This window comes from Passer montanus, unplaced genomic scaffold, assembly GCF_014805655.1.
Source record: "Passer montanus isolate IOZ18808 unplaced genomic scaffold, ASM1480565v1 scaffold51, whole genome shotgun sequence".
In the NCBI taxonomy this organism is placed as follows: Eukaryota; Metazoa; Chordata; class Aves; order Passeriformes; family Passeridae; genus Passer; species Passer montanus.
The window spans coordinates 2,631,330-2,656,908 of record NW_024370041.1 but is presented as its reverse complement, the minus strand read 5'-3'; the positions used below and the strand labels follow the sequence as shown (position 1 = coordinate 2,656,908).

At 39.6% G+C, this 25,579-nt stretch overlaps 1 long non-coding RNA gene across 7 annotated transcripts in view; it reads right to left on the bottom strand.

Moving 5' to 3' along the window:
• Window positions 1-6,145: 6,145 nt before the first annotated feature.
• Window positions 6,146-25,579, bottom strand: part of LOC120509395 — a 28,789-nt gene continuing 9,355 nt past the window's right edge. The window contains exons 2-6 of one of the 7 annotated variants that reach the window (XR_005629248.1): window positions 18,717-18,843; window positions 17,004-17,132; window positions 14,743-14,768; window positions 13,344-13,489; window positions 8,697-8,812 (exon numbers count right to left, since the gene is read on the bottom strand). This is a non-coding gene — a long non-coding RNA (uncharacterized LOC120509395). Of the gene's footprint in view, window positions 8,222-8,659; window positions 8,813-12,091; window positions 12,484-13,343; window positions 13,490-14,742; window positions 14,769-17,003; window positions 17,133-18,716; window positions 18,844-25,579 lie in introns of those variants that run through there. The other 6 variants (XR_005629249.1, XR_005629250.1, XR_005629244.1 and 3 more) reach the window with 6 other exon arrangements.

Below are 25,579 nucleotides of genomic sequence, written 5' to 3'. Positions count from 1 at the left end.
CCATTTTTCTTCCACCCCCACATTTCCCTTCAGTTTCCAGTATATTTAATTGGCTGTCAGCTCTTTCTAACTCCTGTACAGAGTTTAATGCTGAACTTTTAGATAAGCTTTTCTTAGGATTAGTTTCTTCTGAAACTGGTTCCAGAGGATTTGCCCATTCCCAACAGCAATCTGAGTTGCTGCTCCTTCACAAACAAAACCATAATTTATGTGTTAGAGCAATGTTCCTAAAACATTGAAAAGCAAGCCAAACTCCTATAGATCAAAGTGTGATTTGTGATGGATAAAAGCAGTGCAGGCTCACTGGAAGTGCAGAGAAATTAAAACATACTGCTACACATGATTTGCCATCTCTAACACTACTGTCCTCCTCTGCCCCAACCACACAGTGCCCTTGAATCTTATTCCAGCTTCCTCTACATGTTAAGAGGACACAAGACCAGGGAAGATCCTCACCTTACTTGCATTACCCTCCCTCTTCAGAGAAGCCAGAAATCCTTCATTCTGTTTTTCTTATAGATTATCCTGGCTTAGCCCCAACCTTCTTGCTTCTGCTGGAAGTGTGAATATAACTTTTGTGGAAATGACTACCCCAAAAATCAACTGGAATATGTGTGTTTGTGAGCCAAGCCATTCTACACAGTCTGAAAACCTCAAGGGCCTTCAATGACATGACCATAAAGCCGGTCAGAGAAGGCTGGAAGTGCCATGCACCCCTGGAGTGTTTCACAGTGATCAGCTCCAGGCAGAGATTTCCCTTGCAGAGACCTCAGTGCTTCTGCCCACTGGAATATGACCTAGTAGAAAACTTAACTGGAAAATTCTTACCGTCACCTTCCTTCCCATATCCTTTTCCCCAACAGCCCTTAAATCTTTGGGGGAAATGGAAAACTTTGGAATTATTTACTCAGTGACAGGTAAAACACTGTCTCTTTGCAGTTACCACTACCATTTTCTGTGCAATATTTATGAAAAAAAAAAAAAAACCAAAACCAAAACAACACCAAAAATAGTTCCTGATTACACCAAAACAGGAGAAGAAACATTTATAGAATCATAGAATGGTTTGGAGATATGAATGCTATAGATAGAGTTAATTTATATTTCTTTTAAGATGAAGTAAGGTTCCAGAGGTACATAATTTTAATTGTTTTAAATGCCACCAAGTAACATATAGCAGGGAATCACTCTGCTTGTTGCCAGTTCTCACTTGTGACATGTCTTTACAGACTTACAGCATATTACAATATTTTTGTTGTTTCAAAACTGACATTTTCCACTAGTTGAAACTAACCTCCAATTCAGAGAACATCTCTTCTGCTCAGACTTGCCAAATCAAATTCCTTTTGCAAACTCAAAAGAATTATGTAATCTCCTTCTATATCCAATTTTCCTTCCTCTTGCTAACGTCCTCAGCAAGGCTCTAACAATGAGCTTTTCAGTGTTAACATTGTTTGACATGCACAATATGGCTCAGGCAGAACTGTCCCTTTTGCCTTGGCAGTCCTTCAAAGCCTGGGCTGTTCTGTGACTTAATGTAAAATTTAAGTCAAAATTAAATATGCCACTAAGTGTGCCTCACCTGATGGGCTAATGGTTTTGGGGCGTGGAATTCTTTCTCATGGTGTTTTCTCCTGCTTGATCTCAGGTTCTGAGATGTCACAGATCCCAGGATCCTCACTTAAATTTGAGTCTTTGAATTTGGCAAACTCACTGTGATACTAAAGGAAGATTCAGACTAAAACTGTGCAGAAGTAGTTCAGAAAGCAAGATAACAGTATTCAGATTGTACTTTGTACAAAGGCTCTTTACTGCTTTCATAGGGAAGATGTGATTATTAACAATATTTTGCCTTACTTGAATATCTGCAATGCATCTCTTCAGCTCAAGACAGCTTTTTACATTCTTCATCTCATTTACACATGCAGGAAGTGGAGAGGTTGCTGAGTTCCTGGTTTGCTCATATCTCTTGACAAATATTCTGGTTTATCCTTGGTCTTTTTTAATTGATCCACCACAACAGTGGAAACGCCTGAAATGGGATTTTTATGCTTAAGCAAGGATTTGAATTACTGAATGATGTAGAAAATGAGAAGAGTAAGACAACTGAGTAACATGGGGGGTGGACAAAAGTATGAGCAAGAGGAAGAAGGTGAAATGTGGTTTTTTTCAGAGATGGGAGAGCAAACAGAGAGCCTGAGGAAGAGTACCAAATATTAGAATTTTGCACTTGGAAGACAAAATAAAGAAACCCAATGGGAAGAAGTAAAGGAAGGAGCTAGAGTTAGGGAAAGGTCATTTTGCCTGAAGATTTGGAAGAGTTGTCCCAGAAGCAGATAGAGCCTTGGCCAAGCCAAAGGTTCTTGTACCAAATTAAAAGAGAATGCTCCTATCATGTACTAGGGACAGTCCATACTCCTTTGGGGACAATATGGTGCCATCCATAGCAGAACTGAAGGAGATGTGCTGTCCCTACTCTGAGAATGTCTCCTCCATATGAACAGATATGAGCAGTGTTCTTCAACAAAACTGGTCTTTGCCTGCTGCCCAGGGTGGTCAGGGGACCTTTCAGAAGTGTTGAATGAGTGCCCCTGACAGGAAAGGTAAATGCAGTTATTGTTATGAAGAATTGCACCAGGATCCAACTGCAGTTGTCCAGCCTCAAGGAAACAATTTTGAATGAATTGCAGAATGACGTGCTGCTCCTTATCATTCAGGACATTATCATCAGCCAAGGAAATAACAAGATCTTTTATCTTCTTCTTATGGACTCTGAAGTTATGATTGTGTTGTTTGGATGGTTATCTAAGGAGCAACAGTCAAGATTTCTTCTGTTTCCTAAGACTCAATCAACACAGAATTACTCCTGTAAATTTATAAGGTTGTGGGAAAAAAAGTAATTCAGTCCTGACTTAATTCAACTGTGACCATTCTAGACGCTCTGCATGCTCAAATATATGCTCAGAACAACTGACTTAGAATGAAATTGCTTGTGCCAAGCCTTTGGCCATGTAAGTCTGCCACTGGCTGGAAGCATGGAAATGGCAATGCTGACCTTTTTTTTTCCCTGTGTCCTCTACTACCATAATCTGCCATGCAGGGGGAATTCCATTTGCAGTTGCTGAGAACAGTCCCCATCAGGTAGCAATAACTGGCTAATGAGCTATTTCATAATCTCCTCATTCACAGGCACCATCCCAGAGAGTGTGAGGAAATGCTTCTGATAAATTTTCCTCCTCAAATGCGTTGTTGATGAACACCTAATGGTACCTAGACACAAGACAGTTGATAAATGACAGTGGGCACTTTCAGATGCTGTTTCCATTTTTCAACATGGTAATTTTGCACTTTTTCAAAGGACTAAACAGGAACTTCCTAACCTCTGAAATGAAAAATACGGTTATAGCAAAGTGGTGGATTTAACCTCTGAGCAAGTTGTTAATGTGTTAATTTCAGTTCCTGAAAGTGTGCTGCATTAAACTGTTCTTGACAGATTTTAATAGGAATTTTGGACATTGTACATTAATAAATAAGTATTACCTTTGTGATTTTAAGTGAAGTGGTTTTCCTTAGTTGAGAAAGCCTGGCGCTTTCATTTGATTTATATGATGTTATGTTAAAAAAAGGTAGTAATGATACGTGTGTTATTCGTGTACTTGGAAGTCTCAAAGGATTTTAAATATATCTTGACATGTATGCTTATAAATTCTACCTAAGGTAGACATTTTGGCAAACTGGATGTGGAATTAATGTTCCTGAGGCTTCCAAACACCATTGATCAAAAATACTTTCAAAATTCTCCAGAATGCCAAACTGATTTCTTTTGAACCCGTTTGTGTGGTCAATGCACCATCTATCAAATTGTCTTCAGCTTGGAGTCATGCTCTGTGGGCCCAGACTGCATTTCATTGCAAATTCTTCACACCACAAAGGCTGGATTCCATCGGTTTGAGACGGAGCAGTTGAGTGTGAGTGTCTAATGAAGAAGTGAAATGTGAGCACAGAGCTCGTTGATTCCAAATGTGCATCTGTTTATGAGTTTCTCAGGGGTGAGTTTTTACACTCAATCCAAAGTGTGAAATGTAAAAGCTTGTGCAAACAGAGTGTTTACTTTCACCAGTGAGCCACTCGGTCTTTGTGGGGTAGGTTTGGGAGTCTGTTTGGGAGAGGCAGAATCAAACACAGCAGTGGGCTGAAAGCAGGATTTTGGATTTGCTTCTCCCTCTGTGCATGGGCTTAACTCCTCTGGGACTTTTGCTACAAATCTCCTGGAACTATTAATACTATGGACTGCTTTGGGCACAAAGATTAATTTCTCCTTACTATCTCTGTGTGCTGACAGCTACAAACGTGGCCTTCAGGTGAGGGTGTAATTCCAATGAGCATTGCTGCATCCTGGTCTACACAGCTGGCCCAAGTGGGGGCCTTGAAGGTTATTTACCTCAGGAAAACCAGATGACAACCTAGTATTTCTTTGACAGAAAGAATTACTCTGGATGCAGCAATAACAAAACAGAAGTCAGTGGTTTCAAGTCCTTGCCAGGCCTTTTTCCATCCCAAAATGTGCCCTTGATATCTGTCCAGGTGTGCTGCAAGGGCTTCCTCACCTACGGCCTTTTTGATGCTCTGCAGCTTTTGGAGACCAGTCTGTTACTGGCCCTGGCTGCTCATGTCCATATCACAGCATGTTCCCTCTGTAATTTAGGAATGATAGAGATTTAAATATTTAAAATAGGATTTACTCAGACACACCTCTGCCCCCCAAGGTTGTTCTAGCTTCCACTGATCTGGCCAAATATCATTCAGACTTTCCTCTTGACTGATTATCTTTTCACCATGTGGAATGGGTCTTTCTGTCTCTGGTGGATCTCCTTTGTTTCTCCAAAATCTGCTCATTTTGGTTCCTGGAGCTAGTTTCTTTCCAGTAAAACTGTTTCAGTCTCTGAAATGATGCTCTTGGCTCTTGTGGCAGAAACCTGAAATAGTGCTGTGACACTTTTTTGGGTGACCCCACAGCATTCAGAGCCATCTTCCAAACTTTATTCAGCCTGTTCTTCCTCATAACTCTGCCCACACCAAGCAAAATACCTCTTCTAAAAGTTCACTGTTTGCATGTGTGAGAAACCTTCTATAAACTGAAAATTTCTTCTTCAGCAGAAATGAGCATTTTTTCAGTTTTGTCATTTAGAAGGCTTGTTCAAGATCCACATTTTTGTGTTTCTTTTCAGGAACCACATATGAGAATTTATGAAGGACCTGAGTTTACCCAGCACTTTGGAAAGTGTTGTGATTTATTTTACTGTCTTTTTAGAGTGTTATTTTGTTGTTTTTTTTTTCCATTCAAAGGAATGGAATATACTGTTCCTAGTCTTTTTTGGGAGGCTTGATGCACGTAACCAGATGAACTGCTATTGAACCTTACTATTACATGATCAGCTTGCTGGTACAGAGGCAAGCACGGAAATTCTAGATACACAGAATTTAATAAACCCGATGAAACACTTCGAATTCAAAGTTTAAAAGGCTCAGGGGCCATCTCCAATATTAGTGTACCTATGTTTGCCTGTTTCTTTGCAGAAGTACACATGCTAGTGCTCACAGTGAGAGGACAGCGTTAAGATATGAACAGAAAGGACTGGGAGCAGAATTTGATTTTTTTTTTCTGGGAATAAATTTCTCAAGGAGAGCTTGTTTACTTTACCAGGCAGTGCCAAAGTCACATTTTCTCTATGATTTGTATGTAAAGTCAAAATCTCCACAGAAAACTGTGTGTTGAAAAACATTTGCAGAGCTGAATCTTCCGTAGAACCTTTGTTTTCTTTCTCTAAGAGGAGATTTTTTTTCTTCCCATTGGATTTCTTAGCAAATACCTGTTTAACCTAACTCATGCTTCTTTGCTCTCACTTTCCTATTGACAGCACACTTGCTTGGCCATCAGAGAGCAACAATGAAGATACAAGTTCTTCTCAAAGACATTAGAAAGCTTTGTGGTGTTATCTAGATTTCAAGAAAATATCCTAACTCTGGCAGGCTTAGTTACCCAAACCTGATCCATGGGTCTCACAGATGGGACATGCTCCTTCCCCAAGCATTAAAAGTTGTCACTTTATTTCACTGCAGGTCTTATTCTAATGTATTTTCCCCATGTTTGGGGCATTTTCTATTTTTAAGACCAACACAATACAACAGACAGGGTGTCCCATGCTCCTAAACATGAACAGGAGTCCCTTAGAGGGACTGTCTGTCCTTCAGGCTGAGTTGAACTCTGATGCCCTTTCAAGCCAGCTCCTTCCTGAAATTTTGTTTTCCTCTGTCCAGCTCCCTGGGTAGAAGAGAAGCTTCTGCTGAAGACACATGATGCTTCGTCTGGCCAGCCAGAGATAGATAATGGTCTTGGCCATGAAACAAAGAAATTTTACAACAATAACTTTTATCTGGTCCATTCTCTAAAATTTGCTGCACTTGCCAGTTTTTCTCTTCTCTTCTCTCCTCTCCTTCTCTCTCTCACTTAAGAAACGAAAAAGAAAAAAAACCGCCAGAACTGAGCAGAATGGAGTTTCATTGTTTCCCTGTTAGCTCAGAAGAGCTGTGAGCCAAGTTTGATCCCTTTGCTGCAGACATTCCAGGGATGGAGCATCAGGGCTCATGGATACCATCTTCCAGCCTCTCTGCTTTCTCCTCCCACTGAGGGACTGTTGACTGGAAAGCAGGAGCACCACAGCAACTTATTCCATGTCCTGAGCTATCCTGGGCCTTTTTCCTGATTTAAGAGAGATGTTTGAGTTCGGGCAAGCATCCCTATGTCAGTGTTTTGTATCTTAGTCTGAATCCAAGCCTGTGTAAACTGAGATTGCACAAGACTCCTTGGACATCCATCCTGTTAGTCAAGGTCTTCTCTCATGTTCCCCACCCAGCTGTAACTCCTTACCTATCTTTTACCTCAAACAGACTCAGATGAATTTACAGGTAAAAAGTCGCTGTGTGCAGCAGCTTTCACAGTGCTCAGGGTGATTCTGTTCAGACATAAACCCCAACCAGTCTTTTGGGATGTGAGGCTGGCTGAGGTGTGTGTGCCTCCAGAAAAGCCTGACCCAGAGCTGACACATGCCTTCTGTCCCATTTGATCTTCACAAACAGAAGATCTTCACACTGGAGTAGGAAGAGCCACCAGCACCCTCTGAGTGAAATTCCTTTAGATAATATGAGTCCATCTTTCACTTATTTAGAAAGCTGGTTTTTTTATTTTTTTGTTGTTTATTTCCAGTTCTGTGAGCACTGGAAGGTCAGCTGAAGTGCATTATAGATTCCAGTGAAAAAAGGTCTCCCAATTATAAATACAGAAAATGTGTGGAATTAGAAGTTTTGTGATACATCATCTGTTGTTGCTCAGTGTTATGTCAAGTTGAAAGTCCCTCCACAGCTGAGTACCAGAATGTATGGCAGCAGAGGTGAAAGAATCATCTTACAGGGCTTTTTTTTTCACTCTTCTGTCCTAAACTTCTAATACTGGCTGTAGTTAAAAAAAGGATACAATTTCACATTAATTATTATTTCATCTTAGTGCAGTTTTCTGCAGGATTTTTTTTTTTTCATGTGCAGATAAAATTGTATTTATGTTAGCAGTTTTTCAATCTGCTCAGACACACTCATTCTGCCCCCAAAGACATGGTCATATTTCTGCCTTTTCTGGGAAACTATGGAATTTTGACTCAGATTCTTTATAGAGGGCTCCAGCAATTGTTTAGATCTTGTTTTAATTATTTTCTGGCCATTGTTGAGCTGTGTGAGTACCTCCATTGTTTGTTCCAGTTTGATTGCAGATATCAGCTTATCTTTTCTCTTCTGGGAAACTTGATTCCTCTGGTGATATTTGCCTGCCTCATAGCCAATACTTCTGGTGTGCTAGATTGTTTTCACTGGAAGGAGAGATTGGTGACCTGCATTTCTTCAATGCAATCATGTTTCCTTGTGGAGAATGTTTGCAGAGACCTGCAGCAATGATGTAGGAGTCACTGTCTTTGTTCACAAAGCCACATTCTTTCTTGAGTAATTCCTAATTCCACCCCTTTTTGGTGGTTTTATTTTATATGTCTTCTTTGTGGTGTTTTCTGCCTGCCACTGGTTGTTTCTGTCACTTTTGTAGACACATCCAGGTCTGCCATGCCATTAGCAAAATTTTAAAGTGTTAATTCAGTTCCCAGCCAAACCACCAAAGACAGATCTATAAGACATGTAGATCAGTTACACAAGCAGTAACTTCTGTTGTTAAACAAAAGAACTTTTAAAGAAAAGAGCTTTTTTTCCCCCTCTCCCTTTATCTTAAATAAAATGTTGCTACAAACTCATCATCTTCAGAGAGGTTTGGAAATATCCATATACCAAAGATAGTAGTACCCTTTGAGACTGAATCTTTCAGCTAAATAATGAAATATTTTGATTCCATCACAAGCCTTTATACAGACCTATTGGGTGGCTGATAGTGCCCAAGGCTTAATATACCTGATTTTTCCCACTTGGAGAAACTGAAAAAGTAGTACTTAATTATTCAGCAGTCATAAAACTACAGATATTAGTGTCTATGAAGTGTATTTGGGTATTTCACTGTAATTAATCCAAACTGCAAAACTAAATTAATTAATCAGAATGGTGACAGTCCCACCTTTTATGTTATAAGCAAATATAACCCTTTTTTTTTTCCCTTCATTTTATTTGAGCTGGAGGAGACACTGCAAACTTCAGTGGTGGCCTCTTCTTTCTGAGCCTTCAAATCTTTCCTCAATTGAGCTTGTGGGAAATCTGTTTGTCCATTCATCTGAAAGAGAAATATTTGAAGAAATCAGGTTTTGGGTACTGGTCCTTGCATGTCTTCCCCCCGCTTCCATAATGAACAGGACTGCTCTGTTCAGGATATGCCAGATAATTATGCAGCTATCAAAGAGGAATTAGTTAATTTAGCCAGGCAACAGGAGAACAACAGCGTCATTAAATGAACAACTGGGGAAGTTTAGAAATTTGAAGTTACACCTTTCCTTTAGTGAAAATGTGACTGTCTGTGAGGTAGGGAAACCAGGGGTGCTCCCTCAATAGTGTTTTGTCATATGCCAGCAAGAATAAAAATAATATATGGTTTATTTTCTAATGGCAATAGGAATTATATGAAGCTCTACATCTCTGTGCTGACCTGAGGGCTTGGACAGCTGTCTGCTGATCCTTGGCAGATCCTTGATTTTACAGAAAATGTGTGGTGTGCCTTCCCACCAGGTGTGTGGGGTGTCTGCTGACAGTGCTCACTGGGGTCAGCATGACCTGGGATGCTGCACATCCCTGCCCAATGGCCCCAAACAGGCTCTCTGTCCCTGCAGCTGATGGGTTCTGTGCTTTTACCTGACACGTCCTTGTCATGGTGAATCTCTGTAATCCTGACCCTTGTTTTCTGTCCAATCTGAACAGACATATTTTGCTCAGCTACAGAAATATGGAGGATGGTGTTTTGCCTCCAGTTCCTTGACAGCTCTGGTGGCACCCTTAATGCTCTTGAGGCTCTAAACTTCTTCTCTAACCTCTCTCCTCTCTCCTGTGTATATTTTAGATATACTTCCACTTATTTTTGTCCCAGATTTTCAGCTTTATGTCTTTTCCCTTTTTTAGGATGCTCTTTTTCACTGATCTGAAAACCTCTTCTTTCCCTCTGCTATTCTCTGTTGCTTCTTCAATCCCACAAGGACTCACTCACTTATTTGTTACTGGAATGTCTCTGAAAAATCTTTCTTTCTCCAGCATTATCTTTGAAGCAAACTGGCTCTGAACTATCACTGACTTTTCCCAAGGGGCCAGGATATATCCTTGAATTTCAGTCCATTTATTTCTCTCTCTTTCAGTGACATTTTTTGTCGTAACATCTCCCCAAACACAGATAAGTTTTTCTAAACTGCCTTCCCTAATTGTTTTCAGATATAAATTATCCATCTTAAAACTCACAAGTCATTATTAATTGAAGGAACTTTTGGCATGTAAAATATGATGTTTAAATGCTGAGAGGAATCTGGCAGAACATTACTGCCCTACCTTTCCAAATGTTGCAAGATATTCTTGGCTTATAGCATATTATATAACAGAGCCTTTAAACACAGATTATCTTTAGAAAGAGAGTCAGTAATTATTGTCAAACCACAGTGATGAATTAGCTGAAGCTGATGAGATGCATTTGCAAAAGGAGCTGACCAAGAGTAGTGAGAAGTAGTCAGCCTGTTTGGGGAATAACAATGTTCCTAAAGATAAGTAAACAATGCATGTGGTCCCACATTTATTGTTCTCTTGGAATGAATTTTCTGAACTTCAGAGTAAATAGAAACTCTATTTACATTATGGCTGTCTGCTTTTCATAGGGCTAACTGAGGACTTCTGCCTGTTAGTACAGCAAAACTATTTGCCCAAACTGGGGTCATGGCAAGATAAAATCAGCTTTCTATTGGAAATCCTGCCACACAAACAATTTCTGACTAGTGGAATGAGTGTTGCTCATGTTTTTCTAGGACTCTTACTGGCATCAGAAGACCTGTCCTGGGAGCAAAGTCAGAGGAACAGACTTTTTATGCCTTAGTTTGCTCATGTATTTTAAATAGATGCTATCTCTGAGCACTAAGATTTTAGACTTCAAAACCATAAAGAATGTGTCTTGGATGAACATTCTCATGCTCTTGTAGGGATTTTGTGCACCTTAATCAGACTTAAAAAAATAGTTTCAGACCTGTTAATACTTTCCCCAGTTTCTTACTTTACTTATCATTACAGTCTCATGATTTCTGGAAGGAGTAAACTACAACCCACTTCTCCTGTGAATATTTAATAATTCTACATTTTGTGAATATTTAATCTGCAGATTAAATATGAGTCCAGACAAAACTCCCATTCCTGTTGGTGAGATTTTGCCCTATTTGTAACTAGCAGCTTGCCAAAGAATGTGGTGGATTCTCAGTTGCTTATAGTCTTTAAATCAGACTGAATGTCTTTCCGAGAAAGATGCCCTGATTCAACCACAATTTATTGGAAATAATTTAGGAATTGCTGGGCAGCCTCCTCTGGGCTATGCTCTGCAGATGTCAGAGAAGGTGACTGCAAAGTTTCCATATGATCTTAAAATCTGCAAATACATGGCTGATCTGTGAAATACCATGGTTTTAAAGAAGTTTTTCTTTTTTTCATCTGGGATGTTTTAAGATCTTTGATGTGCTAATGATCCAAGTTGTCTGGCTAGATGATAAATCTCAGATGAAAGAAGTAGATGGTGAGTTAAAACTTCTTTCTCACCTCTGCCTGGGAGCTATGGCACATCTTAGTAACTTCCTTAATAAACGGTATGTGTTTTCAAGGGATTGGGCATGACTTTAATTGCAGCTCTGTAGGAAACTGTTTTTCTATTTCATGAAAGTGCTATTGATTTTTCAAAATGTTCTCATCTCCACATGGCTAAATCGTACCCACCTCACACCCCCTCCCAACATAAAGCTGAAGGTTTAAGACTCTGAGATTATAATGCCATGTCCTTGTTCTGGGTCAGCAGAGCAGGAGATTTGTATATTGTCTTCTGAGATGTTCTGAAAGAGCTGGGCTGGGGACTATAGGGTCTTCCCTGGAAAAATCCATCTTCTTGTTTTGAATAACAGTTCAATCCTGGATCACGAAATTTTCCCTGGAGAAACTGGACAGTTCTTTCTGATGAAAATGTCACATCTGACAATTTAATATTTCTTGACAGACACCTTCCTTCCCAAATATTAGAGTATATTGTCAGAAAATTCATGCTAAATCTACTAGCAATGACCACAAATAAAAGCTATGCTGGGATATAGAGATCACTGAAAGCCATGGTGCTTCAAGAATCTCAAAAGCTTTGTGGACCACCAGAGATAACAGATTATAGCAAGTCTGAAGGCCAAGATGAAAATACTACTAAATACAATACAAATTGTGTCTTTTCCTTTAAGTGTTCAGCAGTTTTTTAATCAGTATATTTATATATTTTGAAATAAGGATTTTCTGTCAATGCTAGTGTATACACAGGAGGGGGAAAAAAAGGAAAAAAGAACAAAACTTTTTCTTCTCAAAATCAGATTTATTAAGTGTAAACAAATTTCGTTCCCAGTCTGTCTGAAGCTGGCAGTGCTAAATTTTACCTTTGCAGAAAGTATTTAATATAGTGTGTGTAAATATTATGTTAAAGGATTCATGTCCTGTTTTAAACAGTGGCAAAAAATTTCCTTTCAGCCTTTAAGTTTTCCACTAATTTATTTCATATTAAATCAGGGCAGGCTAAAAAACTGCTGATCAGATCTCTACTGAGCTTTATTGTAATGTAGTTTAAGTGGATGCAGACGGCTGGTTTTTCTTTTTCTTTATTTCTTCTTTTTTTTTCCTCTCCATGTCTGAAATATTATACAGTAGACTGAAGTTATTGTGGCATTAACATGAGAGTCTCAAAATGGGCTGAAAAATAAATATTATAAAAATATGTCATCCAAATCAAATACTGTGTGAATAAGGGAAACTGGAGAGGTTACAACTGCGGTTCAAGGTTTAACATGCAAGGTACCTCAAAAGTTAGCTAAATACATTTCAGATGGATGTAAAATGCACAGGAAATGTGTTAAGTATCTTCTCTTGGTGAGATCTTGAGCGTGGCTCAAATAACACGCTCGGAGGTCAAGTTCCCACGTGGTAACCTATGGGGTGATGGGAATGGGCTCAGATCCCCCTTTTCCTTAATCAACAGCATCCCCTTGGTAAAAAGGACTGAAAGTGCCCCATGATCATCCTCATGCTCATCAGCAATCAAAACTCCAAGGGTGCACAGGAGCAATACATGGAGCCTTTGGGTTTCCTTACACTAGGGCAAAAACTTTGGCTACTGACTGCTCATGGTGCTTAACTGTGTAATTGTCTTAATTATGCTAAATTGCACTGTGTAGTCCCTTAACAATTTTGTGGGTTGGCAACAGTATTAAATGACAAAAATGACATTCATGTAGTCACAGAATTGCCTTGCAGAAGCATAAAAGTCAGAAAATACTGGAGGCTGCACAGGTTTCCCTTGAGGAGCCACCCTCACCACTGCCCACTCTGGCAGCTGCAGGAGACTTTAGCACAGGGGGTGATCATATTTTTATTAAAAAATCTTAGCTTGTGGAACAGCTCTAGCAAAATGCTGACTTTGAAATGTTCACTAAACAGTGAATGTTTGGGCACTCAATTCTCACCCCGTGGTTCACATCAAAGGGCTGATGTTGGCTATCAGAACTTGACTGAAGCGGCTTCAGCTGGTTTGGAGTATAACTGTGAAATCTTACCATGACCATCACAGAGCTGGTCCAGTCCCATATTCCAGGACAGTCTCCATGAGCAGATTATTTTCAGGGTGCAGGTCTGGTCATCCATTTGTCCATATTCCTTTGCCAGGGACACAGACCCCTGAAATGAGTCTCAGCTGTGAAAACTGAGGAAGAACTTGTTCAGTAATTCTGGGGACTAAAATCTCAATATTTTTAGCAAGTGTCTAGATTGTGACTCTGCTAAGACCTTCCAATTCACTGGTGTTGCAGTCCAGTTTCCTGCCTCTCCTACCCAAGGCAACAGAGCTGTCTGTGGCAGCCTCCTCATAGAGGTGGGCTCTTGCTCCCAGGAAAGGTGCAATTCATCCCCCTTTTCCCAAAACATCAACCTGCTACAATACCTCCAATGTGGTAAAGAGATTCTTTTCCCCTTGCACTTTTTGCAATATCATCATTTTTAATAGAAATACAACAATCACATTTAATAATGTAGAAAAAGTAAATTTACTGTTTCTACAGACATTTGGGCAGCAAGCTGTGAACTACAAATGTGGATTCTCTGTCATCCATAACTTTCCATAGGAATTATCAGAGACCTGCATTGTACAACCTTCAGGGAGCTTACAGGGAGTTACAGAACCAAGTGCTATCTTTTGTTTGAAGAAAATAACTGTTTTAAGAAAAGAAAAAAAAATCTGCATTATTTAAACAAGCTTCAGTGTGAAATAATATCAGGAAGGAATAGAAAGGAGCTTTTTCTGGTGGAGTTTTCATGTTTGTGTTCTTTAAGGGGTTATGCAGGATCCTCTGCATCTAGAAAGCTTATTGAATGTCTATTTTTAAAAAGATGCTTTTAAGTTATGTGTATGAAATAGCACGGCCACATCAATGAATCCCATCTTAAATATCAGTGAAGCATTTATGCTTGTTGTCCTAAAGTGCTGCTAAAATCCAGAGCAAGGCCCTTCTTGATTGACTACATCTGCCACTGAATCCATTTGTAGAAGCCAGGAGTAATTTATATTATCTCAAAGTAATAACAACTGGTGGAGAAATATTTTTTCACATAACCATCTGTGGAAAAACCAGTGCATTCCTCTTTTTGTACTCTGGGCTAACCTATAAATTAATTCCTTAGGTATTTATAAGGATAACTCAGTGTGTGTGGGATTTGCTAATAAACCCTCCTAAGTTCTAGTTTGGGTTTCCTCTGGTGAGGTGAGCAGGCATATCCCAACTAAGCCATCTGGACAGACCCTGCTCAGTCTGAAGAATTTGACACTCCTGTAAGGTTTAAGCGTTCCTAGAAAATTTTGGATTCCCTTACAAATTGTATTTACACTTTTTTAATAGTGTGAGTGTAGCCAAGATGGACTCTATCTGGAAGAGGTCTCCCATTTATCAACTGAATACTTACTCTTTGAGCAGCGAAGAGGGCAAACCCTAGAAAAGCAAAGAAAATCTGTTTGAAAGGAGGAAAGAGTGGTATTTTCTTAAGCTGGCATGACTTCTTGCATTTGAAGTCATATCTTATAAAATATATGGCCAAAGTTCAACATGATGTGGTTTGAGCTTGGCTCCCTTTGGTAAATAAGAGTATGTATTCAGTGGATGAACCTTACTTTAATTCAAACCCAAATTCCCTCCAGACTCTGGGGAATTGATCTCCCAGGGTTATGACCAATTAAAGGAAAAAGGGGAGAGCTGTATGCAAAGTTCCAGGACCTGAGATTTTGGCTTAAGCACTTTTCTATCATGGACAAATCATTCCATATACAATCTCCAGAACCAACTAACAAATAATCTACAAAGATTTACAAAATATATATTGCAAAAAGGAATGCTCTGGTTTTATCTAGGACTTAGCATTCTAAAAATAACCCCAATCTGTCCTCCTGTGCTCACACTCAGTAGTGCTTCAAAATGCACTCAAATAAAACTTTGCAGTTAAAGAAATGTTTTCTCAGCCAGAATTATCTATAAGAAACTTGAGGAATTTTCTGGTGAATAAAATACTGCACTGCAAATATTTGCTCTGCTTTAACCTGGCACTGTTCCTGCTCTGAATCTATTCACAACCTGGGGGAAAAGACACATTATCATTTTGAGCTGTGTCTCAGTATTCCTGATCTAGTTTCTTCACAGAATATGTTGCAGCAGCAATTATCTATAAAATTGCATGTGATACTTTGATAGAAGTATAACAGTGTGTCAGCTCTATTTCCTTGCAAAGTAATTTTGATGTGGACATAGAACTTAGTAAGTGCAGCTCATTTAAAGTCAGAAGCCTTTCTCTGGTCCCTGCATTATTCAGCTTCCATATTAATGTGTCCACCCTGACAATTACTGCTGTCCAAAATGAAAATATAATTAAAAAGTGAAGTTACTTGTTGAAAAAATGGTTTACATCAAAGAACACATTGCTGCTGTGCATTGTAAGTATGGCTGGGGAGCCTTGCCAGAGTCCCAGGCAAAGCATCTCCATGCCTGATCTCACCTGCAGTTTTACCTGTTTGTGTTCCTTGCTTTGTGTGTCTCCTGCAGACTATGATTCCCTCTGGGCTCCTGGCAGCTGCAGAAGGATCAGTTATGGTCAGCCTCAACACCAGGGGCAGTGGGTAGTGAGGTGCACTTTGTTTTTTCCCTCTGGAAGGAGCAACCTTCAGCTCAAAAGAGCAGAGGTTTACAGTCTGTGCTCTCTCTTGCCCTACCACTCTCAAAACATAATTTCAATGGCTCAAAGTTTAATTTATTTGTTTACAAGAGATGTTCCCTTAAGGGAATGGGCTGGGTTCATATCTCACACCCTGCAAATGTGGAATAATGGCTTTTGTCTTGGAAATCAGTTTATGCTGCTGCAATAAACCAGGAGTTGGCTACTGGGTTCTTTCCTATCATCATTTTAATTCCAGTACATACTCACATGTGCTCTGTAGTAAAATTAGATTTAAAAACATCTGGCAAACAAAACCATTACCAAATAAATGTTGCCCATTGGCCCTGAATTCACACTCAGGATATTGAAAACAAATGTTCTGGTGCTATTGAGATCTTGACATGTTTGTGTTTAGCTTGTTGGGTCAGCTGAAATTGCTCGTGTTCACACTGATCCCTGATGAGAGATACTTTGAGTCACAGATTATTTAGACTATTCTCAGTATGGGGTACAACTCAAAGCTCCTTAGCAGCATGACTTTCATAACAATGATATAACCCAACAGCAGGTCCTCTGACCTGACAACATGCCCCCCACTTCCAGGGAATCTCTGTAGCTAAACAAAATATTTGTGAACTAGTGGGAAAACAGGAGTCACCTGTCATGAATCTGTCTTTATTTAAGGACAGACAGCACTCTGTGGCCTGCTTTGGTTTCCTGGCCTATTGTGTTAGGGTTTTCACAGAGTTGCTTTCCCTGGCACTGCTCTGCAGCCCCTCATTCCCCCATCTGTCCCTACAGCCAGGGTTGCTCCATCCCAGGTGCAGAATCCAGCACTTTCCCTGTTGAACCTCACATGGTTGGTGATTGCCAGCAAAATGGTGAGTTTATCTATCTATGGCATCTATTATCTATCTATGGCATTTTTTCCAGAAGGACACTATGAGAGATAGTATTAAAAGCTTTACTGAAATCCAAAATTTTACATTGACTGAGTTCTCTTGTTTAACCAGATGTGTTACCTTTTCATGAAAGGCACTCAGGTTGACAAGTAGAACTTCCCTCTCATGAAGTTGTGCTGGCTGTGACCAATGATTGCATTGTCCTTCTGGTGTCTCCCAGAATAATGTTCTCCATAACTTTACCAGGCACTGAAGTGACACAAACAGGCATGTAGATACTGGGGTTCCTTTCTTGCCTTTCTTTCACCAGCTTCCAATCAGTCAGAAGTCTTATTCTTCATATGTATCTCCCTTAATATGGTGCTTTGGAATTCCAAACACTGCTCAAAGTTGTCTGTACCCATTAGTATCTGGCTCTGTATTGTATTTTTTCCAGACACCTCTCACCTTTCTGGATGAGAGTCACAACAATTCTGGGTGTTGTTTGGTTTGGAGTTTTTGTCTTTATTAGAATAATTTCTCTATTCAGGACAGACTAAGTCAGTCTCAGTAGACTTGTAGGGGCCTTAACCCAAAAAAGAAAAACATTCAGCCTCAACCACTCATAATCAGTTTAGTGGATCCATTATTCTACGAGTACATGCAAATTTGGTCAAAATGAAACACTTCAGAAAATGTATTGAATTTGTCAGCACTTTAGTTTAAGAAAATAAGAAGGGGAAAGAATTTCCGTCCTGTTGAAATGTGCTGTTTTTGAAATACTGCTATTTTGGGCTTGGTTTTGTTTCTGAGAAACTTTTCTTTGGCATTTTAACATTGTGTTGTTGGGTGTTCTTTTAACAAAATTGAAGTAAAAATCAGAAAAGAAATGGTTTTGTTGAATTCTGAAACATGCAGGTTTAATTTTGAAAGAAAATAACACATATCTAGTTCAGCAGCAATCAGAACTTGTTTCAGCAGAGATCTACTCTAAGCCAAAAAGCTTAACTAACATCCTGACCATCTCCCATCATCCAGCTCTGTCTGGGGAAAGTGGGACTGCAGGGGATTCAAATAACAAATTAACATGGAATCATTACGAGTAATTTAACTTTTGAAATGAGATCTTTCTGCATGAACAATAGATCCATCTTGAGCCCCCTTCTTTCCCACAACTGTCAAACATGCTTGTTTTTATGAGGCCTGGGATAAAACTCAGTTTGACTTCTCGATAACATCTTCTTTGTATCAAAGCAAGTGAATGTTTTCTGAAAAATTACTATGTGCATGCAAAACCCAAACTGATTTTTATGTCATATTTTTGCTTTCTCTATGAATGTCTCTTTTCTTCCCCTTTTATATCAAGATTTGTAGATTTTCAGTGTAAAAGATTTCATCTAGAAAACTCCTATCAAAGAAAACATGGGGTTTTTAAAATTAAAATCTGCTGATGTTGACAACATTTGATGACTTCTGACTGATCATTCCTAACTGATCAGTTGTAATTAAAGCATTTGATAATTTTTTCAGACTCCACTGGGGAAAGTAGGCAGTCATATCAGCAATAGTGGAAAGCACATATCTAATTTTTCTTATACTAACACAATAAAATCAGTCATTAATTATAATGTTAGACCAAGATAGTTTTATTATTCTTAGTAACATGACAGAGTGTGGGAAGCTAAAGGACAGAAAAAATGACTATATGAGAAGAGTTTGGTGTCCTTAAAGTTCAAAAATGTCATAATTAGGAAAGTCCAGCAAGAACAAGGTGGTTGCATGTCATCCCATTAACGAGCAATTAAAGTGTAGTCACATGGATGTAAATGAGTATGATTAGGAGTGAAAACTTACCATGCCCCAGAAAGAATTTTGTTTCAATTCATAAAGGAACTGGTTGTTTAATTATGAACACATAGAGGATCAGAGTCACAATCAGATTCACTACGTATTTTAATTCATGAATCAAGCTTTTGTGTAACTGCAAAAAAGAAGAAGTTGTGATTTAATTAGTGGCATGAGAGTTGGACAACCCGATCTCATTAGGACTAATCACTTTCCAGGAAGCGCCGGGCGCCGTCTCGCACAGCATCTCCCAGAAATGATCACTATTCTGCAGGACTGAGCTCCGTGTTTAATGCCACTGTTGAAGGAAACCGTCATTAGCTGTGTCAGGGAGGACAAAATGGGGACAGAAGGTTGCTATTCGCGAAGTGAGTGTGACAATACAACCTCTCACAGCTTCCTCTTGCCCATTAATCTCAAGATTTGCCATCTCCTCCAGCACAGGCTTGAAGAACAAACTGGATTTTGTTAAGATGTGAAATAACAGAGGAAAACTCCAAACAAACAAGGAAGTTGGGCAGGAAGGAGTCAGATTTGGAGAAGGTGATGCACAGATGTTTTCAGGAGTTAATAAATCCACATGGGAGCAGCCATCAAAAGAATCATGCAGGGCAACAGAGGGTGCCATTGTGCCACTGTGCTACTGGTGTATGCCTTGGTAGGGATGGTTTCCCTCCCAGATCTAGTAAATAAAACCAATCATATATATATTTATTTATATATATGATATTAATAGCATATATTTATTTATAAATATTTCAAAAATCTCTTTCATGGCAATACAGGCAGGAGGGTATCACATGTTTTCACATAAATATATGTAGATATATATGTACAAATAAATAAATATATTTTTGAGGGTGTGAATAAATATAAAAAAAGCTTGAGTTCTAGGTAGGCTATGATGAATGTCTTCAGAACACATTCTTTCCTAGCTTAATCTGCAATCCACCCTCTAATTTCTTGATCTGGCAACATACAGGCTCCCAGCTGAGCCCTGTCCCTTCCCCTCTCACAAGTGCTTTGTCATTGGAATTCTTTCCCCACAAATCTACTCTGGCTCGTGGTCTATCAGATCAAAGTACTCAGTCATTGACAGCATTTGTTTATAGTAAAAAATGCCATAGCTTCATATCCAGATTTAGCCCCTGTCTCTCCGTGCTGTCGAAAAGGGACATTTTTAGATATCAATGCTCATTCCTGGTTCTCAAGTTATCAGAATTTACAGTTGTAATGTTCTTGTGAACAGAGTAGGCTATTTTTGGTCAGAATGGAGGCACGTGGTAGACCAAAGCAATTAGGGCCCCTTACTTTATTAACAGGATGGTAAAAAATAGTCCTAATTAAATATTTTTCAGCTCTCCTAAACATTCCTAAAATAGCCCTTTCTGCAAGGGAAGGGGCACCAGCAGAGGGTGTGACAGGGCGGTGCGGGTCTCATGGCACTCCTCTGGCTGTCTGCATAATTCACAGCACTTGTTATGTGCCCAGCCCAACATTCATCTGACAAAACCCTCTCCCCCCTGCCGTGTGCTCCTTACCCACGTCCCAGACAGGCACTTGCACACTCCATTTGGGATTTGCTTCACGTGGCAGGAGACACTCAGGGAGTAAAATCACCAATGCCCTTTAGATCGCTGCAAAGCGGGTCAAGGTCTTAAAAGCTTAAGAGGAGAAGCTGAGCCCTGCAAATGTTGGTGTAAAAGCTCCATTGTACAAACAAGAGCCGCGTTCCAAGGATGCTGTCACCTTGGATTTCACTAAAAACAGCACCCCCCTCTCCTTTACAACTGCTGAACTATTTAGACTGTGAATCCTCAGGACAGGCAACCTTTATTTTGAACCTGGTGATCCTCCAGGGCTCACAATCCCTTCTCCCACCAGGGCACAGACATAGGTACACTTTGTGTTGCTGCAATGCAAATCTGAACATGAGTTTTGGGTTCTCTCTGTGTTTGAAAGACAATAAAGACCCAGCAAGGCAATAAAGACCCAGGTCCCAGTTGTTGTTTATGGAATATATATATATATATATATATATATATTTTTTTTTTTTTTCCAATATTTTTTTGAGCTTTCAGAGGGAACAGCAATGAGATCAGCTAAGCTCCTAAGTAGTTTAGGAGCACTGAAGTTTTGACCCTGGAAGACTTTTTTTTTTTAGAATGCATGTTTTAGGAATAAAACCATGCAAGTTATTCTTGCTCTAAAAAGGGTATCTCATCACAGTGCCATCGATAACAATGGACTGAAAGCCATGCACAGTATTTCAGTGAAAATCAACATGAATAACCCTACATCAGAAAAATAACATGGCTCTTTTTGTATAGACTGATTTGGAATTACTTCTTCCTCTTCAGTTTTGCTTTGAAGATGAAGAGGATCAGGTCTGCTATAAAACTGTCTCATGGAAAGTAAAGTAGAATTTTTCAGTTTGAAAAGGTCCAAAATATATGTAAGAAGGACCCCAAAATGTCAATGGTTCGGAGGTAGAGAGAAACACTTCAGGTCCTATGGTGAATGTCCTAAAGAGGACTGAAAATTTCCAAACTTGAAAAATACAGAGGTTTTGAACACAAATTAGAGTGATTAATTTCTAAGCAGCAAAATTGTCAATGTTACTGGGGAAGCCAGAAGAGAAAGAACAAGGTTTCTTTTCCTACCATATGCCAAACACCAGTATCTGGAAGATGAACTGTAAACCCAAAACCTAAGCTCCTGTGGAACAGTCTCTGATTGCCAGGACACAACAGAAAGTAGCATTTGGCTGCAAAGCCCACCCTGGAAGTGTTCAAAGCCAGGTTGGAAGGGGCTTTGAGCAAACTGATCTGATGCAAGGTGTGGCTGGGGGTGTGGAACTAGATAGTCTTGAAGGTCCCTTCCAACAAAAAACATTCTGTGATCCTATGAAGTAGGTTGTAGAGAATGTTCACCCACATTGCTTCCTTTGCCACCAAGCACTGGTGGGTTGGGTCAATCAACAAACTGACCACTGCCACACCACTGGGCTGCCAACATAACCCAAAGTGTGAAGGAGCAACCATGGGGGATTTTCTGCTGATCACCTTGAATAAAACTTGTGTTGGTGCAGGAGAGGCATGAACCTCCATCTACTGTAAATTCATAGGACCTGCATGACCAGCCAGATTTTTCTTTGCAACAAGGAAATTCCCCCTTTGAAACCTTTATAAGTTACTCTGCTGTCTAACGTTGCCACTCCTGCCCTTCCTGTCCCCTCCTCAGCTACCTTTGATGGTGAGCCAGGTGTTGTTTGAACAATTTATACACCAAGGTCTGTTAATTCCCCATGGAAATCAGACACAACAGGTCAGATCCTTCTTTACCTGAGCACATTGTGTGCATGAGGACTGATAAACTTGCTCGTTTTCCATAAGCTCCATGGAATTTATGTTCACAAGTACTCTCTGAAAATGATGCAGTACCAAAGAGTCCCCATGGTCCCTCTGAGCCAGCAGCAGGGATAGACAGTACAAGAGAGAAAAATGGCACCTTCTAGGACATACACCCTTGAAAGAGACTTGAATAACTCTTAGGTTTCCTCTTACACCTAAAAATTATTTGAGGTCTGAAGTGCCTGGATTTATTCTTTATGAGTGTTTAAATTCTGTTTTGCTATAACTTTTCATCATCATTTCTAGTCTTAGTGCTAAGTTAAAACCGGGGTTTCTATCCCGTGGAAAATTCTGCCATTTCAGATTCTGTTTCCATTCTCAATCAGAAATAAAAGAATGTGTTTAGAAATTGAACTTGGGGAAAAAAACCTTCACCCCTGTTCCCCATCACCTGTGCCAACCACATTTAAGTATAGCTGAAATATTTCTGCTGAACTGCTTTTATTTCATCTTTCTATAACAGATAAAATAGTTTTATAAGTTTCTATGATCTTCTTAAACAAGTTAAATTTATCAGAAGAATTTTTGTTTTGACAGAACAGTATTATTCTAACAAAAGAAAAGTTACTAGTTATAACAGTTATAAGTTATATAAATATAAGTCATAATCTAAGTCTAGTCTTTACTTCCTTCTGCCAAGTTCATGAGAACACATAGACATGGAGGAGACCCACACTCTTCTTTCTGAAGATTTTTTTCCCTCAGCAAAATCTTTTGCCACAAAAATCTTTTGCTGTAAATGAGGCCATTCATTGATTTGATCTTAACTCTCTGCCCCAGCAAAAACAGAGTCCATAGAGAGCTGTTCCCAGTCAAAGGGGTTTGTAGTGTTTGGGAAACAGCTGGCTGTGGCCAAGATGCTCAGACTTTCTTACCTAGACAATTGCACCTTAACTTGAAATTCTAGCACTTGACACTGCACTTAGTCTGCCATGCTACATCCATCCTATGATCTGGAATACCACAAAAACCCAGACAAAGTGCTGTGTTGCCTCTTCTGTAAGAAATGCTGTGCAATCACTTCCCAGAAAGGGCTGCTGTCATTCTGTGCAGAAGCACAGTCAGGGGTTTTTTTTGAATCCCAGAGGCACTCTTGCCCCTGCCCTCCCATGAGTGGAGGAGAAGAGTGGTCAGGAAAAACAGAGGCCATGGCATGAAACAATTGCACAGCCCCGCACTTATAATTTTCAAATGGGATAACAGTAAATAACATGAACAACATACTAAAATTGCAAAACTGCAATTACCACTGATTTTTGTATTGGTATACTTCACCTCTGAATACACATCTGAAATATATCCAGATCATAATGTATTAGCACAATGGTTTGGCCTTTTTGCTCCTAGAGTTGAGACAGAAGGCTTTATCCTAACCAAAAGGGAGGAGAAGATCTAGATAATTTTTCTAAAGAAAAAGATATTTAAGAAATCCTCTACTAGCCATAATCATGAAATTTTTCCAGGACATTCAGGTCAAATATTAGGCAGCTCTTGAACAGATAGGGAAAAGTGTTCTTGACCCTGATGCATCCATGTGCTTTTCCCACTGATAACCCTGGAGTTTGTAGGGTGCTGAAGTGATACCTCTGTGCTGTGCTAGGTGTTCCCCTGGAAAATGGACCCCTGGTGGTGAACCCTGCAGGCCAACCCCTGTCACACACACTTAGCCAAAGGGTCAATCATGGTGTGACCAGGCCAGGGGGACCCTGAAACACCTCCATGAGTCTGACAGTTCTTTAGACAATTATCTCTTAGATCTTGAAACTCTCAAATCCCCTGGGGCTGACACGCAAAGGGAAGGTGGTACCCTTCCCATCCCATCTTTCAGCAGCAGATCCGTGTGCTTTCTCTGGAAGATTATCCACGTGCCGCTGTCCATCCCTGCATTAATCACATGCCATTATCTAGCTGCCATTGGCTGGAGTCCTGTCTCCAGGGTCTTTTGGTGGGAAAGGCCCCAAATGACCTCGGTCAGGATCCAATCTTAGTGTAAGAAAGAGGCTTCTCTCAATTCCTCTTGTTTCAGGCGTAGTCCCTCATTTGACACACATGGAAGATATTTTAATAGTAATTATCATCTCCTGATGCCAAAGTTTGCTCTATAAACTTGTCAAAACCAGCTTCTTAGCACACTTTCTCTTTAGCCGCCTCTCTCCATGTATATTTGCATGCACATACACACACAATTACATGCAGAATTAGACCACACACTGCCTAAACAAGGCCGTGATGTGTTTTCACCACATAATACAGTAAGAGTTAATCTCATCCTTCAAAATTCAGCACTTCATCCAACTTTCTGTTCCTGCACAATTGCTATGTGACTTCCTGAGCTGTGGGATCAGCCACAGGGTTACACCACAGGGCTTCCAGGTACAGCTCCTATATGTCTAGGGCAGGGGGACTCACTGCTTGCCCTGTGGCATCTGTCAGCATATTGCCACAAGCTTTCATTCTATATTTATGAAAAGGTGCTGAGGCACAGCAGGCATTATGCATGATCTTCACCACAAAAAAGGATCATGCCCTTATCAGTTTTCTGCAGTAATTTGCTAAATGTCATTGGTGTTACCCAGGTCTCATTCTGCAGAGCCCTGGCACGCTGTGGTGCTGCTGAAATGTGGTGCTGTCCTCGCACTCGTGTGAGTGTTTGCTCTGTCATGAGATCTCCCAAATGCTGGATGTTTGATAGGCCAGTTAGCTGCCTGAGTAAATATTTTCACTTTCTTTTAGTCAACTCTGGAGCCAAACATTCAACTGAAAATAGCTTGGGGTAAGTATTGTTGGTTTAAAATTAATTTTGTAATAGATTCTGTTTGTAGAATCATTGATTAGTGTTCCTGTGCTGGCTTTTAAAACACAGCTCAGAATATTGCAGAGAAATAACATTTTTACCACTAGAAGTATTATATTTTAGTTGTGTCTATTTTTGGAAGGCTATCCGAAACTGCTCATGGAAAAGTAAAGCAAAACATTCTAGCTCAAAACCAGAGATATACACCACTAATATGGATTTGATTTCTTTTTTTATCTTAATGACCTATTTTAGTTGCTACCTACATTTTCTGAAACCTAAAGACATTGTAAATTTAAAAAAAAAAGGAAAAAGAAAAAACTTCACCACCTGCAGATTTAAGGAGAATATTTAAAACCTCAGTAAGGGTTTTAAAAATAAATAACAAAAAAGATCCTAGTTTGGACAGTGAGTTATTTTTGACATTATTTGATACAAGAACTCAACATGGATATTTTTGAAGTATGGTTCTCATTAACATTTGGATAGAGTACATTTCCTTTTCTTGATTCAATCATGAAAAAATTCCACTTACAGATAGTCCATACAATAGTGCAACCTCTTTCACACATTACTACATCATAATCCATTTGGCTGCACTTGCTTCAAACAGGTCCACTCTACCCATATGGGCTGGCTTCAGTATTTCTTGCTCCCATCTGTTT